Genomic DNA, 17014 nt, shown 5'->3' with positions numbered 1-17014 from the left:
AGTCAGAACATCGGCCGGCTGCGGCACCTCTTCATATTTCACATTTACATTCCTGTTCCCTCAGACTTGGGAGATTTTTGTCTTTTTCTGACTTAAAGTGGAGGAGAGAGCACACTTAAACATGTTTTTGTTTCCAAATTCAGTCTGGGCTCTTGGGCTGGATAGAGGGAATTAGTGCTGGGAGCACTTACCGGGAATAGCTTTTTAAATAAAACATGCTGGTGCTTGAGTGCGCTGGAGGACAAAACCAACCTGTCCAACTCCAGCATACAACGCACACAGGTCTAGACTATTCGTGTTCTCTACAGTGTCCAGTGCTAGATGCCTAAATCATGAATGCATTTACAAGAATGGATAAATGAGCATATATAATTACATTAATTTAGCAAGGATAGCAAAATAAAATAAAAAAAAATTATTTCTTTAAACAGAAAACACCCGACAACACTTCTGTGTATTCAGATACTGCCTGAACATCAGGAGTCGTGACACATAAACTTAACCTTAACAGGCTGGCCTTCAACAGAAAGGTTTTTTTCTTCATTGAAAAGCTCAAATGTCTGCATAGCCCAGAAGATTTAGATAAAAACAGTTATCAATCAACAAAGAAGATTGTTTATGATAGGAACTGAGCCAAGCATCTCTCAAAAAGATACAAGAGGGAAAAGGAGTTTTAATTTTTCAAAATGATTACATTAATTTGAAGTAAGTTCTGTTTTTATTTACATTAAAATATATTATAGCTGCCCTGTAATAGACTGATCTGCCCAGTGAACACTCCGCCTCTCGCCCATTGACCGCTGGAGATATGCACCGGTGACCCCAGTGACCCTGCACAGAAAAGTGGGCATGAAAATAGATGGAGGGATGGATAGTTGTTATATAACATGTTGAACATTATTTTATTCTTCTTAAGAATCAATGGAAAATATCTTATTGTCAAAACAGTAATCAAACCCCTTTTTTTTTTTTTTTTTTTTTTTTTTTTTTTTTTTTTTTTTTTTTTTTTTTTTTTTACAATTACTGACCAGGTCTCTGCAGTCTAGGGTATTCTGATGATTAACGGACAGCCTCTTTGCCATCACCCCAATCTTTACCTCCCTCCAAAGATAAATATGTCAAGTGTTTGCACATTAAACCTAATGAACAATGTAGAAATTATTGAAGACATGTCAAGGATAAACAGGAACGACAGCAGTTATCCACTGGATAGTTGTTGAGTTGCATAAAGAAACAAGCACCATGGCCATCTTCCCTGCCACCATCACAGCTACTGCTGAAATGCCTGTAGTTATACATGTTTTATCGCAGCAGGCTTGGATATCTCTTGAAGCTCAGTGAAGAGACACCATGCTGTGGCAGCATCAATGGTGGAGATCACAGATCCATTAGTCTGTATCTGCTGCTAAAAGGTGTCTAGCACTGCTGCAGCTGGCAGGTAGCCACCAAATCTTCCTTTTCCTCCCTAAATGCCGTTCAAGGTCCAACAAGGAGATATAGCCTTCTGTTCAGTGGCCCCTAGACTTCAGTACTCTCTTCCTTTGGACTTGAGATTGGTGGACTCTGTGGTTCCTTTTAAAAGTCAGTTAAAAAACACATCGTTCTGAAATGTCTTTTTAATAATTTATCGTTATTTTATGCATTATTGGCTCTTAAGCTGTTGTATTGTGAAGCACTTAGTAGCTACAAGAAACTAATGTTTCACTTACAAAACCATAAAAAAACATAACTTTCATTCAGATATGCACTTTATACTTAAATACACTTTAGAATTACATTTTTTATCTTTTGGATTATTCTTTACAGATTTTACAGTATCTTGCCAAGTTTTCGGGCTAGGGCTGAACGATAATTCAATAACAATATATATTGACATATATCAATGATAGAAAGAAAAGGGTCAATACATAGTTCAACAGAATAACACTTTTCCTTCCTTCTGCATTCAAGCCATGAAGGTTAATATTACAGTCATTACATCCAACCAATCGCAAACGCAGACCCAGGACGCTCCATCATCAAGCTCCGCCCCTTTAAAGAGTTCAAAGAGCACATGTTCTTTTTTAATTTTTAAAAACTTGCAGTTTTGGTAAAAAGTTGGTTGAATAAAAAGTTGAGTTTGAATTTAGTGTTTGTGTGTTTTGTATCTAGAAATAGGTCGCTAAGTAACAGCATAAAATGCCCAGGACTACACTTAAATTAGATGTTTTGAATTTTTTGATAATTACCGATATCGATGAATATGATTTCTATTTTATTGATATGTTTTTTTTCTTTCTATACTGTCCAGCCCTAGCCTAGGAACTTTTCACAATTTTTACCTGCATTCATCCTCCCACCAACCCAGCTTCACTGCCCCTGCTGAAGAAAGGCATCTCCACAGCATTATACTGCCACCACCGTGCTTCACTATGGGAGGGGGTTTTCAAAGAGGATTTACAATGTTGTGTTTTCTTCTACACCTTTGTGTGTAGGCAAAAAAACATTGAGTTATGGTCTCTTATCTTCTATGTGTTTGCAATATCCCAAATTACAGATTGGACTTTCTCTTTGCATTGGTCTTCTTATTTCAATTCCTCCATGAAGGCCAGATTTTTGGAGGGCACAGCTAATAGTAGTCCAATAAGCTCTGCCACCTGACCCGCTAATCTTTACAGCTACTCCAAAGTAACCGTGGGACGCTTGACAGCCCGGCATGTAAGTTTAGGTGGGTGGCTACCGCTTTGTGTTGATCTAGCACACAAAATACCTATAAAATACTCTGAAGTCTGCGGTTGTAATGTGATAAATATAATAAAGTTCAAATGGTGTAAATATATTTAAATTTGTTTAAAGACATCAAAGCTAACTCGCTTTGAACCCACGGCAGGAAAAATGCGACAAAAATCATTAGTTTCCATTTTCTCTTGTGCCTTTGTGTTAAAGGCCTGAACATCTTCCTTCTCAAGATTCGTAGCATTGATGTTTACGTTTCCCTAAAGTGCACCTGCACACCATTAAGACTGTGTAATAACTCACAGGTGCAGTCTTCTGGCACACGTTATCCGTTTTGCTGCCGCAGAGGATATAAAACCCTGAGAAATGAAAAGTGCCTCTAAATTTGTTTATTGCAGAAATGCTCCAGACACCAATCTATTACCAAACAAATATGGAGTCATAGAGAGGGTGAACTGAGAGGAACTGTTCAAAGTCCAATCCAAACTTCTGTGGGGTCTTATTGCTGTTAAAAAAAGGAAGGTTTTTGACATATGTCATTAAAAACAAGAATCATTATCAGACTATATGGCTTAATTTTGTGTTTTGATGTTTTGCAATGTTGCAAATTATGTTCAAGCATAACAAGAATCACTCTTTGATATAAGATAAACTTATTATTTGACACAATCATGTTGAAAGACAAGAGATACGCTGTAGAGTCCAGGGATCTTCAATTGCAGTCCTCAAGGTCCGGTGTCCTGGAGCTTATACATGTGTCCCTGGTCCAGCACGCCTGAGTCCAATAAACAGGTCATTAGCAGGACTCTGGGGAACTTGAGTGCATGCTGAGGAACTAATTCAGCTATTTGATTCAGGTGTGTTGGACCAGGGAGACATCTGAAAGCTGCAGGACACCAGACCTCGAGGGCCGTAATTGAAGACCCCTGCCGTAGACTGTGGTTCATTCTCAAGTGATGAGATATGCAGCTGGAGTGGAGAAATCTATTTAAATAAACAAACTTTGCATTTGGGGACCGTGATCTTTAAGACTAACCTTCTATTTCAGAAGGCTGGTATCATTGCCTACATACTCAAGCATACACTGTGCTGAACAAAAATATTTATGAGAAACCAAAAACAGATTTATTATATGAATACCCATTAGCTCCGTCCGCCTCTTGCAGCTTATCAGTTCGTGTCACGAACATCTGTAGCAACGCATCAAGTTAGAGAGCCTTCTATGTTTTTTTCCCCCCTCTCTGGCATTTGTCAGAACAGCACCTTAAGTGTTGTTACGAAGGCTTTAAATGATCAATTTTACCTTTACAAGTAAAACACAGTACACTTACAATAAACCCCACACCTGTGAAGAATAAAAATACTCCAGAGGAGTGAGTGTTTATCTAAAGACTGAATGAAACTGGATTCAGCAACCATGACTCCTGTGACACGTCCTAATGCGAGAAAACAAACTATGTTTTATGTATGAGACTGGAAGAGTGCAAACTGCTGATGTCTTAAGTGTTGAGAGCTGCACACTTGGGGTTTGTAAGACTGAAATAACGACATAAACAGAGTTGCTGACTCCCACAGAAACAACTAGCTGGTAGGAAAAAAGCCAGCTCCTTACGAAAAGATTTTCATAAAGTATTTTTTATATAAAATACCACATATGGGTAAATCTTGATAGAGTATCATTGTAAAATTCATTTATTTCAGTAATTCCATTTAAAAAGTCAAATTCAAATGGATTAATTACAGAGTAACAGATTTCAAACATTGATTTGTTTATTATGATAATTATTGCTTAAAGCTCAATTAAATTGAAAATTGCACTGAATTTGTGTATTTTACGAAACTAACAAGTATTTTTTTTATGAGAAATGTAATCCTACGGCTATATGAACATTGGAAAAGACTGGTGAATTGACACTTATCCAGCAGACAGTAACTGAGTCCTTGCAGAAGGAGAGTAAGGCACATAGGGTCAAAGAAGCTGGCTGCTCACAGAGGGATGTCTCCAAGCATGTTAATGGAAAATGAAGTGGAAGGAAAACATTCTTGAATGTCCTCCCAGTTTCTTGTCTTGTGGGACTCAGTGTTGCCTCATTATGGACTGGTGACCTGTCCAGGGTGTACCCTACCCTGCCGTTTACCTAATAACAGCTGGAGATAAGCACCATTAGTGGCTATGGACAAGGGGTCTGCAACTAGTGGCTCCGGAGCTGCATATGATTCTTTGGACCTTACCAAATGGATGTAGATGAACATTTTTGAATATAGATTTAACAAAAATGCACGTTTTATTTACTTATTTGTCATAGAATTTACATTTATGAGATATCAGGAATTTATACAAGACAATGTATCCATCCTCTTCATGGACTGTAATTATCCTCTTTATTTTGAAACCTAAATAATATAAATAAAAGAGTAGTCTTAAAAAAATATTACTCTTTAAAACAGAAAAAAATAGTTACATAGATTTATTAAAACTTATGATTTAGCTTTTTTTCAAAAGATCATGCAAGATTTTTTTTTTTTTGCTGGATTAAGGGAGAAATGGGCTCTTTGGATTGTGAAGGTTGCAGACCCCTAGTATAGACAATGGATGGATAGAAGGATGGATGGAAATAAATGTACTTTTTCTTCTATATTCCGACTGCGATATACTTGTCCCAGAAACAGATGTGAAGCAGATCCAGATGGTACGAGAAACTGAGAGGAGTTCATTCAGAGAATGCGGTACCGCGCACGTAACGTCACCGTCTCAAGAGCAACGCCCCTTTTGCCGCTTAGGTAGGGCATACAGGAGAGAAAGCACGGATAACCCAGCTATTACAAGCGCAACAGAACCAGCGATCTGACCGACTTTACAGCCGTTAAACTTTCCCAAGACGATGTCCCAGGCACACGGTTTACTGGTCGCACTGTTGAAGAACACACCAACCTTCAGCTCAAACGATAGCTTGAGGTTCGAGGGTTTAAAAAGACTGGAAAACTGGCCGAGTTGATGAACGGTAAGCTTTGTTTTTTTTCCTGCGCGGCGATCATGGCAGCGTCGGCCGTTTTTTTTTTTTTGTTGTTGTTGTTTGCAATCACCGTCCAGGAATGGGTATATGTTTAATGTTTGTCTCATTTGAAATGTTTTTGAGTAAGCTATCCTGGTAGCAGGCTATCATGTTAGCGCCTGCTACCATGATAGCCTATATGCTGTCATGGTAGCAGGCGCTACTTTATTAACATGTCGGCCACCAAAATACTCTTACCTTGACTTGATGTCGCTGGAATTGGGTCAGGATGTTCTTCGGTTGGGCCCTTTCCTCTGACAAAATGCTTGCTACATATGTACTTGAATTTGGTAACTTTTTCCGGGTTGAACTGTTGTGTAGGCCGACCGCCCCGGTGTGCACATTTCTCCTTGGCAGTCTTGAAGAAAACATCCTTCATATGCGGCCGATCAGCGTACCTCGAGTCGCTGTTGCCCGTTCCATAGCAACAATGTTTAAAAACCATGGTCTTAGATTTGGAAAAAGCAGTCGTTTACCGAGTAAAACCTAGGCTAACGCATGTCTCTTTTAAAGCAAAGCAGCGGCGGGTTTCAGGAGTTTGCCCCACTGCGTACCACGTGATGTGACGTCATCGTGACGTTGTGTTTCTAAAAATAGCTTGCGCGCGGTACCGCATTGGCCAAATCTGCAGACCCTCCTGAACATCTGACGGAAGACCAGTGGCATCAGCTTGGTGAGGTCGAATCATCTTTTCCATCTCTGTTTTTAGACACACCTGGACGAACTGATGTCATAACATCTAAGATAGTCTTAACAGACTCTAAAACCTGTTCGTCTTACGCCTTATAGGATTCCAGAATGAATGGTACAACCATTGAAAAAGGAGATTCAGATGATGCTGGAAATGGGAGTGATTGAGCCATCAAGATGTGAGTGGTCAAATCTTAATGTACTTGGTTCTAAGAAAAATTCAACTCAATTTATACTTGAGAAAGCTGAACAGCATTTCTGCTTTCAGTTCTTATCCTATGCCACACACTGAATCCAGGAATCTACTTACCCTTTGGTCTGCATGGGACACCAGCAACCTTTCAGAGGTTAATGGACATTATCCTTAATGGTTGCTTCAATTTTGCTGCTGCCAACCTGCATGATATGGTGACTTACAGTGAACAGTGGGAGGAACACCTACAACATCTAAACTAGATTCTGGATCTGCGCCATCACAACCTTTAGAATCTTTAAAATGCTGGTTTGACCCTGAACGTAAACAAGTGTGCCTGCGCAAAAGAAGAAGTGAAATATCTAGGATATCTGATTGGCTAAAGACAAATAAAAGCCACAAGTCGAAAAAAGATAAAAGCTATACAAGAAATCCCCAGACCCAGAAAAAATAAGCAAGTGAAGTCATTTTTGGGTTTAGTTAGGTGGTATCGAAGATTTATTCCTGCTCCTCTGACTGAGCTACCCAAAACATCCTCCTCTTATTTGGAATGAAGACTGTGAGCATGCTTTTAAACCTTATAATAAACAGATTTGTTAAGCCCCCTTTAGCAAAGCCCCGACTGTTCCAAGCCATTTGTTGTAAAAGTGGATGCTTCAAATGTTGGTCTAAGAACAGTACTCCTTTCCCTAAGTAAGAAGCTATTTGACCAGGAGAAAAACTACTCCACAAATAGAAAAAGGAGGACTGGTAATAAAGTGGGCTGTTGATTCTTTGAAATGTTGCCTCCATGGAGAAGATTTTATTCTTCAAACTGATCACAGAGCCTTGATGAGGATGCTCTCCAAACATGATCAGAATACCAGAATACTGCGTTGGCAACTAGCCCTCCAGCCCTACCAGCTCACCATGCAGCATTGTCTGGGTAAGAAAAATCTTTTCAACTTCTCGCTGCCGGTATTTAGCCTTAGATGCCGTTTAGCACCCGCTCAGAGCTACATTCCCAAACATCACTTATCGTATACAATAAGCAAAAATCCTTTATGCCATAATGATCACCTGTTTTATTAAAGAAAATGCAGCGGTTGATGTAAAATAATCTACAGTTCTATATACATTTTAAATTTCAGAGCTTTTTCGAATACAAAATAGTTTAAAAGAATAGCAAAAAATTTAAGATTCTATTCCAAAGCTTCGCCTGTTTTTACATTACATTTTAATTTCTTGCCATTCTTTAAACATGCGTGCTGTGTGCATACCTTGCTACTGCACCTGCAGAAGAAGAACAAGCAATTCAGACATACTTTCTGTCTTCTTTAGCTTGAGCTGAGTAAAATGCCGATACAGAAAAGGAAAACGAAAATACATGTTGGAAACTGCTGGTACTAGAAGAAAATATTCAACAATACGGACAATAAACCATCATCCTAAAATCCCTACCCTCACATCTATCCAGCTAAACCAAACGGCCCTTTTAAGGCCATCTTCTGTCAAGTTCAACAACAGTCAATAAAAAAAGGGACAACTACATACTGAGCTGGACAGTTTTCAAAACCATGATTTTCCGTCTGGTACACAACTAAACCCTCCTTTATGCTGCTCTGTCACATGAAATTCCTGTTAAAACAACTCCCTTTTTGTGGTTTCGACTAGGCAAAATAGGAAATAATTAAATGGATATTAATATTTTTTACAAGGCACTGTAAACTTATTCAAAGTAGCTGATATCCTTGTGTGATTTATAACCGTAATCCAATCAGGCTTTAACAGGAAAACAGAATATTTTTAGCTCGCTGTTCCCTAACAAATCCAGAGCCCTAATTATATGACATTTATGAATCGTGACCCAATTTTTGCCACAGGGAAATCATTTCTTTAAAAGTACGCAAAAACAGGTTAACCAACGACATGACCGCATTCCTCTACCTCGTTGCCACCTGGATAAAGCAATAACATCAGGTTTTACAGAATACCTGTAAATGATGCTGAAAGTGGGATTCAGTTCGGTGTGAGGAAAAACACTGAGCACCAATTCTGTTGCAGAACAAAGTTTACAGGAAAACCTTCTGTCTGACAGTCAGTAACGGAAAAGTGAAGACTGAAGACTTTGCAGGAGACTGCAGTGACAAGAAATAACAAAGAGGTAACGAAGACAAACACGTGAGGAACAAACTACTCTGCGAGTATCTCTGAGCTGCTTTGGAATGTCTGTCAAAACACAACCTGACATCGCTGCAGGCAAGATGTCTGCATAATTACTGATCTCCAGCAGAGCCTCTCACAGGTCGCGACACATACCCAATTTGTCTGGTTTCAAAACAACCAGACAACCAATCAGTAATGTCAATGTTGCAGCTCCAAACGCAACCAATTACCGACTTTCCCAATACATGTGCAGATCATTGTTTGCGAGGGCGCTTCAAACTCACAATAATTGCAATCAGAAAGTTAAATGTGTGGCAAAAAATTTGCAGCAATTCCAAGCTCTGCTGTTTGGAGTTGCAGCCACCGCACGCTTCTTTCATTTGTCGACATGCATTAAACATGATGTTATACACCATGTTGGACAGCCAAACAGGGAAGCTTTCAAGCACATCTGAAATGTCACTTTTCTTCCAGCAACAAAGCAACATGTGTTGAAAACAACTTCAATTTAATATGAAATTTTAACGGTTCTAATTTGCTGCATTTAACTACAGTGGCTCACACAAGCGTGTACTCCCTTAGTGAAATTGTAGGTTTTGTGATGTAAACAAATGAGGCCATTTCAAAACCCTTTTGCACATTTAACATGACATTCCTCCCGTACGACTCAACTGAAAAACATACAAAACAAATAAAACAATACTTTGTTGAGGCATCTTTTGATTCAAATTCAGCATTCAATCTCTTCTTATTATTTTTTTTTAACATTGACCACAATTTATTCAATCTGATTAATATGAGGGGGCTCTATGAATTTTTCTGACTTTTGCACATTTGCTGCAACCTCTACTTCCAGGTAAGTGAGCATACCATTACACTAATGCATTATTGAAGTATCTTTAGTCATCTGGACCCTGGAAAGGTTCTCCTAATCAGATGGTGAGACCATCTCTTGTCGAATCGATTTACTCCTAGGTTCTGGCTTGGCCATTACAGAACTTAAATTTTGTTCTCATTAAGTCCTTTTTATAAGGATTAGGATATATTCTTGGATTCTCTACAATGCTTACAATTAATATACCAGAGGGCCCGGTGGCGCCGATGTATGGCAGCCTCGTCTCTGTCATTCTGCCCCAGGGCAGCTGTGGCTACTAACACAGCTCACCACAGTCAGGGTGTGAATGTGTGCATGAATGGATGGAATGACTGATTGTAGTGTAAAGCGCTTTGGAGGTCGTCAAGACTAGTTAAAAGCGCTATACAAGTACAAGCCATTTACCATTTACCATGATGATTAATCGAGTAATCTGGATAAACATGTGGCGCAATTTTGAAGATTTTTCACTTAATTACTTAAGCTTATTGTATGACTAACAGAATTAAATTAACAAATGCAAATAAATAATAAGCTAAATAATTGTATTATTTTTTGAATAATAAGGATGCATCTGCAGCTAAAAAAAAGTTCTAACATCAATAACCTAAGTTTAGCCCTTTATGTTTGACCTAACATCAATACAGTGCAGCTTTCTCTGTAGTGAAAATGGTCACAAACAAAAAAAAATATGTCACTTTCATATTGCATTCTGAGTTTATTATAAATAGTTTTTTCATTTTCATACATTAAAAAGCATAGTTCTATTCAAATAAAACAGAACCCGTCTAGCATACTTTAGCTCTGCGCTGCTTATTGCCCGTCACCGTCTCCCTCAATAGCGGGCATCCATGTAGCATTAGTGGCAGCCACCTGGCTGGGACACAGTACGCTGAATGAATACACATAATATAATAACGAAGCATCGAAGCAGATCATTTTCCCTCGATGAATTTTATGAATCGAGGTCCTCGAATCAATCAAAGAATCATGCCATTCTTACACTTATGCAGTCAGATTATTACACCTATTTCCCCCTCTAACAGAGTTGATTGTTTTCAGTTGGAATGTTCGGGATAAATATCTTAAAGGGCACATTTCATGTAAAACCCACTTTTTTAAACCCTTAAATACATTTAGTTGCCTACTTGGAGTCTCTAGGAATACAGAAAACTTGAATACAGTCTGTCCAGGTTCCCGAAACAGGTCCACCCCCTTAGTAATAGGGAGTCATAATGGGTGGACCTGTTTTGGCTCAATTTGCATGTTATCTAAGCCATTACAAGGCCTTTGTTGGGCAGTACTATAAAGCTTGGAACTCCATACTACTCCAGACTTTTTGAATTGAGAAAGCTTCCGGGATAGGAAGCGAAACATCTTCAAACTTCAGAAAAAAGTCAAGTAGTTTTGTTTTTTTACTTTTTTAGAATGACCATGACCTGGATGACTGAGAATCTTCAACATCAGTCTGTCCAGGTTCTGCACAGATATCTTTATATTCTGTTTGGGTCATGTTTTTTAAGCTGTTCTCGTTTCTCTGTTTTCTATTATGTTTTTTGAACAATTACGTCACAATATTTGCTGCAGAGCCACTAAACAAGGTCATGAACTTCTGGTTAACCAGTCTCACGAATCCGCCATTTTTATGTCTCTGAAGTGCCCCCATTAGCTTTAAAGGGACAGCACCAAAACCAGTTGCTCTCAGACACACCACGCAACAGAGATAAAAAGGGTAATGTGGGAGTAAATTAACGAGGAATTCAGACCAAAGAACTGCAGTTCCTTTATATAGAGACCACACCTGAATGATTTCAATGTGGAAAGGAAGAACTGAAAAGCATGATATGTCCCCTTTAAAGGGAAAGTCCGGTCAACAAAGAAAAATCAGGGGACCATTAGCTATAACTAAAACTAATACGTTTGTGGTTATTTAATGAACTTATCTTTAATCAATAAGAAAATAAAAACATAAAATGTCGTATGGATAAATGTGTATGGGAGTGGCCATTACTGCCCATATTTGGGCAGTAAGGGCCGTCTGACATCACATCCTGCGACGTGGAAAAGCGGAGCGGCGACAGAATTTCTCCGCTCTTTCCAAGCAAAGTCAATAGGAGCCGTTCTACACAGCTGCGATCATCAATAATTTTTTCGGATTTCCATTCGCAAGAGCTATTATTACAGCAACAATGCTCACATGCATGGCCATTGGATGTTCCAACACAACTGGTAAAAGTAGAAAAAACATAGCTTATTTCAACTTTCTGATTCATGAGCCACCGGGCTCGTTGCTGGATTGCCAACTTGAAGAGAGCGGATTTGCCATCTAACTTCTGGCTAGAGAGAAAACACGTCACATGCAGTGACCATTTTGAAGAAGAATGTTTTGAACATGACATGAGAGTGAGGATTTTCGGTAAGTTATTTTTTTTAATTTAGAATTTTTTATTTAGAATTTGCGGGGATGGTTACCGACCAGAGGGGCAGAGGGATACCACATGTGATGTGGTATCCCTCCGCCCCAGCATGTGCTGGAACGCTTTTATATTTTAATATTTATACAATGATGACCACCTGCCCTATTTACTAAGGGGCAAATATAACTAAAGTCACTTCAGCGCAATCTCTCCTTTGCTGCTGCGCCGGTTAAAGCCGTACTGCTGCAGCGGAGCGCGCTCACACACACACCCACGCGCGTATATATACATCTTGGGGGGCCCGACTGAGTTTGCACTGGAAATAGGTACGGCTGGATTCCGTCAAAAGTCCGGTTTCTGCCAAAAAACTCTTCTAAAAAAATCCATATCGCTATCAGATGATGATAGCTCCACGGAACGCCCATCACTGTCACTAAGTACTTCATCACTCTCTGCTTCGTACAGAGCACCAGTCGTCGCCGTCTTGGAAAATAGTGCGTGGTTGCTCAACAGCGGGTCCGCTGAGTGACGTCACAAAATGGGAGGTGACAGTACTATTCTTGACCAAGATGGGTTCCTCCACATAAACATGATTAAATGAAAATTATTCTTAATTAAAAAAACTTACAATTTATTGCACAGTATGTAATACTTTTATATTTAAAGTACTTTCAGCAGTTTGAATTCTGATTTTGACTGGACTTCTCCTTTAATACATGTGGAAAAAGCTCGGAGACCATTTATCACGGCCTTATTTTTTATGACACAAAATCAGTCATTATCACAGGGATGTGTACACTTATGAGAGCCACTAGAGATAAAATTATAGTTTGGAAGGGAGGGAGGGGGAACTCTGTTTATGTTCAATACGACGTTGCAGTCTTTCTCGTCTTTGCTGGCATTCACCGCTGAGGCTAAATGCTGACTTGCAGTGAGGGTCTGATTTTTTTTGCAATAATTTCATATGTGGACATGGCTGAAAATAATATCACCTACAATTATAAAAACAAAACATCTTGTGAGATTCGGTCTGGGCAGCATATAATCAATCTCACCTTCCAGCAATGCGGCATCTGCCAGGGGCAGAGAAAAAGAGCAAGGCATGCAGTTTAAAAAAAAGAAAAGGATTCATGACTAAACTTGAAAGGGAAAGGAAAAATGACGTGAGGCTAGGGTATCCACAAGCTGCTAAACAGAGTTCAGGGAGTTTTTAGTCCACATGTGGAGTAGGAATTCCTTTGACTTTATGTACACACGATCAATTTCAAAAGTAAAAAATAACTTTTATTTTGTGCAAATATCTTTTTCAAATACACACAGTACTGGTGAAAGTGTAAATAAACGTACCTCGAGGATGAACGTTATTAACTTTGGGGCTTTAAGGATGCATTTGAACCTGTCTTTTTTTCAAGGGTGGAATTATTACGCACAAAACAAGTTTAAATAATAATAAAAAAACATGAATAGAGTCTAATTGCTTTAATTTCTTGTTGATGTTCTCTACAAGAGAGGAGAGGGGCTTGTGAATACATCTGAATGCTAGTGTAGTTATCAATGGCACTAGCACAGAGTAAAAAGTTTTGGGTTAGGAAAACATCCCACCGACTGAACTCAAATCGACAGATGAATGATTGAAACTTTTACCACAGTTAGGTTTTCCAACAGAACAATTATCCCAAACACCAACCAAAACGGCCCGTTAGAAACTCTCAAAATTCACCAGCTTTGCCTAAAAGCCAGCTTCATGCCAGGAAACACCAAATCAAACAAAGTTTATTATTTCTTCATTTCTTGTAATCTATACTGTCAAACATCCAACCATAATTATGCTGGGAGCTTGTTCATGGCTACAGAAAACCATGTCGTTTCTCTGCAACATATGGAGGAAGATTTAACTAAATATTAGTGACACGTTTGTGTTTGAGCTTTTATGTATAATCTTGAACTTGTGTGGCTTACAGAAATGCTGCAGTAGTTTCAAAGTTGTGACTTCAATTCCTATGTTTGAAATTCAATGAAGTTGGGGAAAGAACAGTTTTTAGACCCATTTTTTTTAGACCCATTTTTTAGACCCATTCTTAAAAAGGATGTCTGTATTGCTCTTAAAGCTATTGATCCAAAAAAATCAGCAGGACCAGACAATCTAGAACCTTTTTTATTAAAAGTTGCAGCTGAATTTATAGCTAAACCTGTAGCATACATTTTTAATTGTAGTCTGCAGACCAATTCAATCCCTAAAATATGGAAAGCAGCCTATGTGCTTCCTTTGCTAAAGGGTGGTGACCCTTCAGATCTTCACAATTATAGACCAATTTCCAAGCTCTCTATTCTTGCAAAAATTTTGGAAGCTCAAGTAAACTGTCAATTAAAAGACTACTTGGCAGAGCACAACATTCTAACTGATGTACAGTCAGGTTTTAGAGCTGGACACAGCACTGTTACAGCAACTTTGCTACTATTAAATGACATTATAAATGCCTTGGACCAAAAGCAACACTGCGCTGCACTATTTGTGGATCTGTCCAAAGCATTTGACTCTGTTGACCATAAGCTATTACTAGATAGATTAATAAACATTGGTATAGGAAACCCAGCTATTACTTGGTTCAAAAACTATCTTACAGAGCGAACGCAATGTGTTTCTATAGATGGTCTTAAATCAGACTTTTTACAAATTTATATGGGTGTTCCTCAAGGTTCGATTTTAGCCCCCCTCTTATTTTCTATATTCATAAATAACATTGGAAAGGACATGCAAACTGCTAAACTGCATCTTTATGCAGATGACACTGTGATTTATTCAGTTGCCTCTTCACTGAACCAAGCCATGCATGACCTTCAGTTGGCCTTTCAGCAGCTTCAAGTTTCTCTAAATGGCCTTAAGTTAGTGCTAAATACTAAGAAAACCAAATTTATGACGTTTTCAAGGGCTCGTTCCCAATCCCCAGATGACATAACTATCAACACATTAAATGGAGACTTAATTGAAAATGTTTCTTCATATAAGTATTTAGGTTTTTGGCTGGACAACAAACTTTCTTTCAAAGTTCATGTTGAGAAACTTGTAAAAAAGCTGAAACTACGGCTGGGATTTTATTTTAGAAATAAAACCTGTTTTAACATGTCAGCCAGAAAAACACTTGTGCAGGCTACCTTTTTAAGTGTTTTAGACTATGGTGATGTTGTCTACATGCATGCTGCCTCTAGTACTCTCCACCTGTTAGATTCTGTGTACCATAGTGCTCTGCGCTTCTTAACTAATTCTTATTCCCGTACTCATCATTGTACGCTGTATGAACTGGTAGGTTGGCCATCACTAAGTCTACGTAGACAACTTAATTTGTATATTTTTTTATACAAGGCCATGTTGGGTAAACTGCCGGCATATTTATGTAATCTCCTTAAGCTAAATTCCAGTCACTTTCATCTCCGTTCCACCAGGTGGCGCTCTTACCAGGTTCCAATGGTTTTTACTGAGCTGGGGAAGAAATCCTTCTCTTACTTTGCTCCATGGTCTTGGAATAATTTACAAAACTTGCTCCATTTAAATGATCTAATCCCATTGAATGAATTTAAAGCCATGTTAAAATGTCATGTAATTGAAAAATGTAACTGCCCTATGTGAACTGTCTTTTCCTCTATGTGAGATTTTATCTATGTTGTACTTCTGTTTGTATTTTAACTGGTGTGCCGTCTTGGCCAGGTCTCCCTCGAAAAAGAGATCTTAATCTCAAGGGACTTCCTGGTTAAATAAAGGTTAAAAAAAAAAAAAAAAAAAAAAAAAAAAAAAATGAAGCCTTATAGACCAAAAACCCTCTAAACACCGACGCCCATGGTGCTTTTCACAGGCTCTGTAAACATAATCTACTGAAGGATTTGTGTCACACTGAGCCCCAAAACACATTTTGAGTTTGTCAGAAAGGACTTCACTTAATGAGCGCGAACAATCAAAACACATTATGAAACAAAATTTGCATATCTGACCTATAATGTCTCCAAAAACCCCTTTTCTCCACAGATGATGTTTTAAACTAACCAGTTTGCTTTTTATTCAGCCCACACACAGTTCTCTGTCCTCTGCCAGAGCTGTCAGAATCAGGGAGTAAGTGGCAGAAGCTGGCATCTGCGGAGTGTTGTGTAAATGCTTTTTGGCCGGTCACCTCAGCCAAATCTTGCAGTCAGCGGGGCTTTCACCCCAGGCATTGCAGAGTTAACTTAACCACAAATAAAGGCCAGCTGGACTCCAGCCAGCTGGCATTCCTAGGTCTGGTTTTCCTACAGAAACACTTGGTTGTCAAAGCCAAGGCTCGTCCAGTGGAACAAATAAAGGGGGTTCTTCCTCTGACTCTGCAAGCTTTATTATCACTGCAGAAGTCAACTCTTCCAACCATAAGGAGATTTTACAACAAAGAAACCCTTTTAAAAAGGCTAAAAAATACTACTTTTTTCAGTCTTATCTGGCTCTCCCTCTCACGTAATCCATTCTTGTTACAGAGAAGGCACATACTTTGTCTCAACAGACTCCCTGAACTCTGCAAGGACATTCTCATGTTGAAAAGCGGAGCAAAAACTCACGAGAATGCACAGAAGCCAAAAACACTGCTAGTGCCCTTTTGGATAATGAGAGCAGGATTTAGCTGAATTATTATCCTGCCTCCTCCTGCCACCTGTATACAAGGCCTGGCACGCTCTCTGATACAACCTCTCAGGAAGAATAAACCAGAATCACTCACTTAAGGCAATATTGCATTTGGACAAGATATTATGCAAAGGGTTGAGCAGTCACACGCGAACAGTGATTAGAAAACGAGGAAACGGTGGGTCCTGAAAATGAAATAGTTCATGCTTTTTTGTATTTTGAAATAATCTGCACCTGAGACAAAGAGACAAACTAGAACCACAATTTACAATGGAGACATTCATGGAG

At 38.9% G+C, this 17014-nt stretch overlaps 1 protein-coding gene across 1 annotated transcript in view; it reads right to left on the bottom strand.

Annotated features, from left to right (window-relative positions):
- The window catches only part of gstcd (glutathione S-transferase, C-terminal domain containing), a gene marked incomplete in the record, with an annotated part of 61403 nt that overhangs the window by 25872 nt on the left and 18517 nt on the right, over window positions 1–17014 (bottom strand).

This window comes from Fundulus heteroclitus, chromosome 5, assembly GCF_011125445.2.
Source record: "Fundulus heteroclitus isolate FHET01 chromosome 5, MU-UCD_Fhet_4.1, whole genome shotgun sequence".
Taxonomy (NCBI): Eukaryota; Metazoa; Chordata; class Actinopteri; order Cyprinodontiformes; family Fundulidae; genus Fundulus; species Fundulus heteroclitus.
Note: the sequence above shows the minus strand (reverse complement) of the source record. Positions and strands in the feature narration are given on the sequence as shown.